This window comes from Hermetia illucens, chromosome 4 (assembly GCF_905115235.1).
Source record: "Hermetia illucens chromosome 4, iHerIll2.2.curated.20191125, whole genome shotgun sequence".
In the NCBI taxonomy this organism is placed as follows: domain Eukaryota; kingdom Metazoa; phylum Arthropoda; class Insecta; order Diptera; family Stratiomyidae; genus Hermetia; species Hermetia illucens.
In genome coordinates this window covers 139711155-139721182 of record NC_051852.1, presented here as the reverse complement: position 1 = coordinate 139721182, position 10028 = coordinate 139711155, and positions in this window count along the sequence as shown.

The window sequence follows — 10028 nt, the reverse complement described above, 5'->3', positions numbered from 1 at the left end:
TCATAGATATGGTACGAAAAGGCCACTGGGTACTAAGTACATATTTCTTTCCAAAATCACCCTGGCACACCTAGAGAGGAACACACCAACAAACGGGGTCCTCAATTTCTTCATCGACAATAACAAACATGAAAAAAGAAAGAGCTTACTAACCCATGATAACGACATCGTCACCACAAGGATCAGTGATAGCGAAATCATCAATCTAACGAAAAATCTACAAAGCCAAAAACACCTCGGGAATAGATCCTAAACTTTCTCGGACAGGAAAATGAGTGACATCACAAGCACAGCAATGTTGGCATACATAAGAGCTGTATTTGCGCCTTTCAGAACGTTAAATAATCACCAGGAAACCCACTAGGTGAATTCCTGACAAACGCATACATGGAACAGAACACAACAGCATCCCAAAAAGCATTCAGATATTTGGAACCCTTTATGTCATTCAAAAGAAGGCAAATACTCTACTGATTACCAAAAGAAATTGTGAGAGAAGCTTCTTCGATGGTATGGTCACGTAATTCGAGCCAAAGAGAATTCACTTGCCAAGATTGATCTGAACATCGAAGTCGATGGTAAACGACCAAAAGGCCGTCCGAAACAACGGTGGTTTGATTCGCTGGATGAGGATTTAAAAGCATACAGATTGCATCCAGATCGGGCATTTGATGGGGTCAAATGGCGAGGCCGATCACGACAAACCGACCCAGCTTGTGAACGAAACAAAGCCTGAAGAAGAAGAAGAGAAAGCACTCCCAACAGCAACTTTTCTAGATAAATACGGTGAAGGCAAGATAAATAATAAGGCAAACTCATATACTTTCCAAATCACAAAAATGGCTGACCCCAACGACACCCTTTATTTCCATGAGGAGCGCATTTTAGTAGAAGCAGGCAACAAACACAGTATTGATGATATGGAAAAACCATGCCTACATCTCATCAAGAGACCCAACAGCCTCGCTGCCAGGATATTTAGACGACAAAAGGAAGAGGAGCTCCACCATCGAAAACATCAAATTACCCACACATGGCCTAAATGTAAGGGATGCAACTATACACCTAGAACCGTCCCTTAAAGAAATCAAATACTCATATCCACGAACCTCGCACTTCACTCCCTCACGCATTAATAACATTAGATGTAAGCAAATGACAACCAGACAAAAAATACCTATACCCTTATCTCATACAAAACCTCCAAATGGAAAAATAAACATATCTTTTTGCAAAAATCCACATAAATAAAGATTATTTACATTGACTTCTCTTCCATCCTACCCTCACCACACCTAGAATCCCATATCCTTTGTAGTCCTACTCTGGACCGACATATAGGCGACAATAGCACCCAGACTATACCGATAAGAATAACCCTTCAGCATAGCTGAGGCCCCATGATTTACTAATTCCTGCAATAAACCATAAAATATGCAAATGAAAGACTTCACAAATCCCAACAGGACCCACCACCCAAAGACCTGAATAATGACTCAAGCCACAGATAGAGTAAAAGACTCACCCTTACCTCGAGAACCAAACCCACCCACCTCCAAACTTGAGAAAACCCCAGTCACCACCTCAAAATGGAGAGACAGACCACAATGGTAACCAGACTTTCCCTGATTAAAAATCAGGCCCTTCACATCCAGACCATGAAATATACGAAGGCAGGTTTTCCCAAGCATTACAAGCAATAACCTATGCTATAGACACTTAAGGAAAATCCCCTCTGAAACAAGAAAGAGGTAGAAAACCGAACATATAAAAGACCGAAACATATCAGGACCCCTTTCAGGCACATGGAGTCTGTCGTTAGGCCGTATCCCCTCCCTTGCGGGATGGCTTGCTTTCCAGATGGTAGATTTCTTTCAAAGATGCGTCCGTACAAGTTCCTCACCGGAGGACGCGACTCTAGCTTGTCGACTTATGTAACACCACAACCACCTCGAGTGCAACTCCAAAGCTGAGCTTCGCACAATGTTGCGAATGAACCACAGTCAACCCCGAGGTTTGCATGCGCTCCAGATTCCTCTGAGACGGGTGCGATCATCTGTTCGACAGCCTTTGGGGCTTATCTTGTAGATTGAGGAAACGCATCTCCGAGCTCTACATGGGCTCATTGCCGCCAACTTTGCTGTTGTATCAACAGTCGAGCCTTTGGCAATGCTCGTTTCGTGTCGCTGACCTTGTCAGTGGGCTCTCCGAGTCTTCGTGTCTCCCTTTCCTCATTCTATCCTCTTATCCCCTATTTCATATCTCATACAGTTTTTGTTCTCTTTAGCTCTATTTTCTTCCGCTAAGCATTTCTGGTTCAGAATTTAATCCTGTACCATTTGCCCAGTGTTGCGCCATTGTGCTGGCCTGTTTTGTGGTCCACAGGCACAAAAAAAACCCCTTGGTCGCATTAGTCGGATTTAATCACCCGTGTTTTCCCTATACTAAAATTAGGCTCAGGCTATTTGCCTGCAATCGGATTCCCCGCAAAATCGTCTTAATTGTTTTGGCTTAGGCCAGAGGCATTTCTGGATATAAAGATTTTAGCCCGAGTATTCCTAAAAAGTTGACCTTGGGGCCACGTTTTATAATTCGCCTTGTCGTCAATGACGGTAATTTTTACATTCCCAGAAATAATTACCTTGCCTGTTATCTCTCGGGCAATTGACAAATTCAAATAAAATTTCCCTAAATCTCCTTAAAAGTTTAGCATGAAAATCTCCTTAAAGGTTTAACATGAAACTCTCCTTAAGAGTTTAACATTATGTTCCCCAGGGCCAGGAAATTATATTATCACAGCATCCAATTTCCCAAGTATAGGCGGAATATCGAAAACCTCATGGGATAAAGACACTAGCCCCCCCCCCCCCATTCCCTTTGCCATTGTCTAATCATAGTTGCCCTCAGCTTGGTCTTCATGCTTATGGAGTAGTCTCCATTGAAAACCTCGTCTTCCACCGAGAAGTTGATCCCCTTCCTCAGCATGTACGAATAATGCTTCTCTATTACTGCCAGCCTTATCGGCAGCTGCCCCGCTAGGACGCAAAGCGCGTCAGCCGAAGTAGTCCGATATGCTCACGCCTACACTTTCAGCTGTGGCTTCCTGGACAATTTCCCTTTAAGAAGGATTGCCTGCGTTTTCCTCACAGATAGTGTAAGTTTGACATCGCTACACCACGAGGTGAAATCGTCTGTGACTTTTCGGGCGAGGTCTTCAATTTCGCTTCGACTTCTGCCCTCGAAGAGGATGAGAATGTCTGCGTAAGCAACCGGAGTAATTTGTTCCGATATACTGGACAGCTTGATGACTAGTTGGTCAAAGACAAGATTCCACAAACCTGGCCTGAGTATGGAACCCTGCGGGCAGCCTTTGGCAACTCTTTTTACTTCTCTCTCGAAATTGTCTTCCATAGCTATCCTTCGGTACCGTAGAAAGCTGAAGATGAACCCATATAGCGCCGGCGCGCACTCCCTTCTTTTCAGTTCTTTAAGTACTGCTGGTCATCAAAGATGGTCGAAGGCTCGTTCAATGTCAAAGGTGATTGCAAGCACGTAGGGCTTTCGACTGTTCCTAACAATACTCTCTACTTCGTAGATTGTATCTTCGGTGCCTTCCCCTGGACGGAACCCAAACTGCCGCTTCGCAACACTAGGTCCGTCGTCAAGGAAAGGTTTCCCTGCTGAGGATAAGCCTTTCCAGCAATTTGCCAGCCATAGTGGCCGGTATGACTTCACCCTTCCCTCCCCCTTATAAACCGCTCGAATTGATCCCACCTTTCATATTGCAGGGAAAACTTTCTCCTGCAGACACTGGTTATACATTCCCAGCATTTGGTGTGGAATCGCATCGATCGCTCTTTTAAGGATTTCCACCTCGATTTAGTCAGCCCCTGGCGCCTTACCGTTCCGAAATCGGTTGGCTGCAGCTTCCAGTTCTGCAATTTCGAACGGCCTATCAGCTTCCGCGCTTTATCTTCACTGCGATCTTCTATCGTGGTCCTGATCGAGTTCCTAAGAGTACGTTGATTCGCCGTGTCCTCTTGTGGATTGTCATCAGGAGAGACGCCTGCCAGCATGGCTTTCGCTGTGTCCCTCCAGTTTTCCGTCGTTCCCTCCCCAACTTTAATGGATGTGAGCGGTTCCTCCCAGCAGCCTTCCCAGAGCAGATTTGTATGGAATCCCCCACGGATTTTCGTTTTCTACTTCAGTAACGAACTTCCTCCAGCTTTCCAGTCTGGTTTTCTTCAGTTCGGCTTTACAGGCTTTACGACGGAGCCTGAAATCTCTGACTGTCATCCCAGTTGGCCGAAGTTTTCTTCTGGCCTTGTTGAATCCTTTCTTCAGCTTTGAAATTTCCTCATTCCAGCCTGGTATTTTGCTATTTCTCATTTGTTTCCGAGGGATGACTTTTTCGCTTGTATTTATTATGCGCGTTTGCATAATTTCTGCCAGCGCTTCTGCGCTCGTAGAAACGTTTTTATTGCGAGCGCGATCCTCTGCACTTCTCAGTTCGCGTTTGAACATTTCTCACTTTGCCTTCTTGGTGTTGAACCGAAGCTTCCTGTTGGGTTGTGCGGGTTCGGTTACATTTCAGCGAGAGTGATTTCAATCGCTTTATGGGCGCTGGATGTCAGGCTATTTACCACCCTCCAATTTTTCACCAGCTTGGTAGCAAAACCTGGTGTGGCCAGCGTGATGTCAATATAGGACTCATTTCTCGGTATGTTCCCCTTGTAGGTGGAAGCTCATTTGTTTCATTGAGAACAACTAAGCTTCTGTTCGCAATAGCTTCTTCCGTTTTCCTCCCTCTAGCAATTCTTCGATCGTTCTGTGTTCTCCTGGCGCAAATCGGGTCCCAAATGGGTGAGCTAGCATTGGCATCGATGCCGATAATAGTTGGCCTGTCGCCAATTGCGTCCAATTCCTCCTGCTATATTGAAAGTGTACTAAAAGTACAAACTTATCAAGTATATACTCCCGAATTCCCCAGTCGCGTGCGCCACTACGCAGTGCGAGTCGCTTATGTGACTCAGTTTGAGGGCTGTAATGCGATCTTTTTTGTACAGTATGGCAGCTGTGGGCTTTCGTTGTCTTCGATTGCAACAACCGATGTGGTGCTGCCTAAGCAGCAAACTTTCCCCTCATATTCATACGGCTATTGGGCCAGTATTATATCGATTTTGTTCCCCCGTATCAGATTTTGCCACCTCGTTTGACACAGTTCTCGACCTTTGCATGTTGATTTGATGGATTCTCAACATTTGTAGTTGGTTCTTGAAATCTTCCATTTCATCGACGCTTTGTCTCCACTGTTTGCCCTATTGGCCCGTTTGCAGTTTATGCAACTTGCTGCCCCTCTTGCCCCAATGAGGATATGCTTCCTTTTCCCCAGTTTTTCGACGAGTGCCCATACTTTTGGCATTTATAGCACCTTGACGTACCTAACATGGGTAGTCCTCGACTTTATGTGAGGTCCAGCCAAGATATACCCTTGCTTTTTCCAAAAGTGCCCTCCTTGCCTCGGGGCTAGCCTCTAGCACCCAGTGTACGTTATTTGAATCAAATCTCCGTTTTGAAGAGTACCTTCACTTCAAACCCTCTTGCCCCTCTGAGAAATTTTACTCAAGGAGAGCCTCTTGCACCTCGTTTTGCGCCATCTCTCTGGGAATGTGCCGTATATCATCCTGGGATTCGCTCGTTGATCTTTCACGGCTCTGAGACCTGCCTTATCAATCTCCTTGTTATTTAGAATGGCCTTCAAGTCGCCTTCACTGGCAGCTTAGATTAGCACGCCATTTGAGCCAGAGTTCCTAACATTTTTGATGTTTATCTTCGCCCTGGTTGTGTTGACGGCCTTGAATAACGCCCTCTTTGCGTTGACATCCTCGCTGGTTGCCGTGATCCGTACAGCATACAACGCCGGGGTTTTCTTATTCACTCTCTCGATCACTTTCGCCTTCTGGTTGTTTCTTGACGCTGCCGGCCCAACCTCTGCGAATGTCGCTGGTCGTTGTGCTTCCACAATAGTAACTTTCCTGGCTTCTTGTCGCTGTCCTTTCTGTTTCTTTGCAGCTGGTTGCGGGTTACTTATTTCGCTTTTTCGGTATAATTCGAGCTGTGCCTTGCTCCGGCTGACATCTGAAATTTGCTCTACCATAATTTTCTGCATGCTCTCAACTTCTGAGAGAATTGTCGCAGTGGCAATTTTACTCACTTTGTGGCGCTCGTCCAGGCACACCTCCCTGATGTTTTTTACCGCATCAAACACAATTTTAGCGGCATTTCCTTTGTCTCCCTTCTTTCTTTCCCCCACATTTTCCTTTTCTCGCTCCGTTTTTGTTTCCCTCTGGACCTTTTCCGGCGTTGACTCCTTCACTGGCCCCTTGTGCGCCTCCTTCTCTGGCTCGCCCTCACTCATACTTTCTGTAAATATATCTATGACGCGTAGCGCCGGTGTAACGCTACGGCCTCTTCCTCCCAAACCTAACCTTGCTAAGAAGACTTCATCCATCTCGGCTTCAGGCGCAGTCCAGTGTGACGGTTCAGTCACGACCAGATGTGAATTGTTAAAACGGAAGGCGTGAACCCTGTTTCCTGCCACATCTACGGCACTTAGTCAACACTTTGTCTCCTCGGCCTGGAGAATCGCCTGAAAGAAAAATCTAGGCCAGCGCCTTGGCCAAACGTTCGTTTCTAATATTTCATTCTGTTTCCACAAGCACCTCGATATCCTCCCTTTCACTATGACCGAATGGGTGAAAGTCAAACACGCGGCGCAGCATCCGCTCCATCACCCGACGAAGTGCTATCCTCGTCGTCATTGGACTCAGCAGCAGAAGAAGAACAAATCGCCGCAGAACTCCGCCGGAATAATCCCGCCGACAGGATTGCCAGCTTGAATAACATAATTCACCGGCAAAATATCACGATCCTCGAACTCAGGAGGAAGATCGAGCGGATAGAGAACGTCCACGCCGCAACTCAACAATCGTCCGTCGCCTCAACATCAGCGATGCACCCTTCGACTTCAAACAGCACACCGAACGACGCCAAAGTACACACCAGAGAGAAGATCCCTCCAATCATTATCATGGAGGAAGATTCAGTCATCCCAGAAATCACCTTGGCGCACCTGGAGAAACTGCCGAATAAATTCACTATGAAGAAGGGTACAAAGTATACCAAAGTCCTCGTCAACTCTATTAAAGGGTTCGACGAAACCAAACGTTTCTTGTCATCGAACGCCAAGAAATTTTATTCATATATGCCGAAGTGTGAAAACCTGTGAACATAATCCTCCGCGGTCTCCACAGCTTCTATCCGAGGAACAAGGAAAATATTCGATTTTTAAAGAAATGCATCAAATCCCGCGTAATACCGAAGTCCAATCGTATTAAGCTGAAATCGTGTCGCGTTAATAGCAAATTACTTCTGAAGTTGGAGCTCCAACACGTCACCGTGACTCTTAATTCTCTGTAGGTTAACGCGCATATTGATAATTACTTAATAAACAAAACGGCTATTGAACTGGCCAATAACGAAATGAAGTTGTTAAATAACGGTGTTGCGTTCGCGGTACCACCAACTAAGGTGGTCGACGATATCGAGGCAGATATAAAATTCTTGGATAACGACACTGAGGGTGAAATTCGTTCGGGTATAAGTAAGATCATTTGGAATAACGCGCCGCTAAACATTTGTAAACGCGCTATACCGCTCTTTGCTCCCCATGTTCGGGAACAATGTCGTCGTTATGGACAAAGATAAGTATCACCAGGATGTTTTTCGAAAACTGGAGAATTCTTCGAATTACGAAACAACCCGCTTCTCGAATCGAGCGTTGAAGGAAGCTAGTGCGATTTTCCCGAGCATTTGATGACTCCGACTGCCTAATCCTGTGTTTCCAAGAATCAGATGTCAATCAAAAATCCACAAGGAGGGAATGAGATGCGAGAGATCATTGCCGACTCGAACTCACCAACGTACAACATCGCCAAGTTGTTGATCAATGAGTGCCAGGCCCTTGGGACGACGAATAGTAAAGTTTTATAAAAATAGTTCCTTCGTTTACTATAGTTCCGTTTAAAAGAAAACTGTTATTATGTAATCTCAAAATACAAAATAAGCACTGAAGAAGAACACATGTTGTGTCCGAAACACGTGTTTGCTACCTCAACATAAATCCAATTCTATAGTTTAATCGGAAACCTTTTCTTTTAATAGTTTTCTTTTAAACGAATAGTAAGTATTCAGTGGCTAACCCTCATAAACTAATACAGAAGCTACAACACATTGAGAGGATGGGTGAGGACGAGGTGATGGTGTCGTTCGACGTGAAGGCATTTTTTCCCTACACAACAGTAAAATGGTCAATTTTCAGACTCAAAAGATGGCTGAGCTAGTTTGGATCTGGCCCCGAATGGAGAAGAAAACTCTGAATCTATGCAAACCTTGCCAGGCTCTGCAGGAATGAAAACTATTTTACGTTTCGGGATAGATTCTACAAAACTACTTCGGGAATAGCGTGGGGAACCCCCTCTCGCCGTTACTCACCGAAAGGTTCATGTCATCGATCGAAGAAGAAATTGAGTCGAGGGGAATAATGTCTAAAGTATGGTTTAGGAATTTAGACGACGTATTTGCGATTGTTAGAAAGGACGATATCGACGTGGTTATCTCCTCTATAAAGAAAATTCATCATAAAATCGAGTGTACACTAGAAATAGAAAAGGATGGGGCTCTACCCTTCCTAGATCTGAATATCGTCAACTTTAGCGGGAAGCTTAAGTTCGAGATATACCGTAAGCCTACAGCAACGCAGAGAAGGATACCAGCAACTTCACACCATACATTTTCCCAAATATAGCTGCCTATAATTGCATGAGTCACTGACTGATCACATACCCTCTTTCGGAATACGGTTTCAATAAGGAATGACAATATATTATTGACACCGCTATTAAGAATGGGTATAATCCTCAGACTATTGAGAAGCTGATCGTAAGGAAAATCAAGCAACACAGTAGGCGTGCCTTTACAACACTGTTTTCGCAGCAGAAGGAGGTAACCACCAGACGAATAAGTATCCCATATTCCTACCTATCTAACAACATCAATAATTTGATAAAAATGTTTCAACTGGAAGTCGTAGGTTCGAGTCGATCGTCCACCCTCCAGAATTTATGGGGAAGTGTCAGGAACCTTTGGTAGCGGAGGAAAAAAGCGTGATCTACCGAATAACATGCAGCGATTGCATGATAATAAGATATACATGGGACAGACTAAACGCCTAATAACGACTAGATTTATTGAACACATCAAGGAAGCGGTAAGTAGTGTTCCGAAACAAAAATAGTTGCAGCGCACATAGTCGAAGAAGGCCATACCATTTAACGGGTCTTGCGTCATGCAAACCGAACGACAACCTTGGACCCTTAGTAAAGTTTAGAAATTTTGAGAAAAGGAGCGAGGCGATTATTAAACACAGATTCGGGTAACTGCCCCTCGAAATTAAGAAGACTGGCCGCGGTAATTAGTAAGTCATTAGGTTGATAGTCTAAAAAAATTTAAAATTAATTAGCGAATAAGTATAAAAGAATCTTATAATCGCAATTGTTTTGAGGAGCTTTGTATTGATGAAGGGGGTAAGTCGCTCCCGAAATATATATTTACGGAGGGGTAGCTTACCCTTTGTCTATTAATTTTTGAAGAATATTAGTAGTTCGGAAGACGGAGTAATTATCCATGTGGATAGCTTTCATAGTACAATTAGCTCTGGGGAAAAGGGCAATAACACGTGCAGTAGGTTTACAGTATATTTGAGGGAAGAATCGATGCAAATGGTTAGTTTTGAAAAAAGCTTCTAATTTAGAAAAACCTATGAAATGCAATCAATATTAATATCTACATAGATTTGCTGGTACCATTTCTCCGGTGCAATATACTAGCAGGCATAATGCTGAATGTAAGGTGATCCATCAAAACCTTGCATACAAGCATGGGCTGATCACGAGAACATGTCCGGTTTA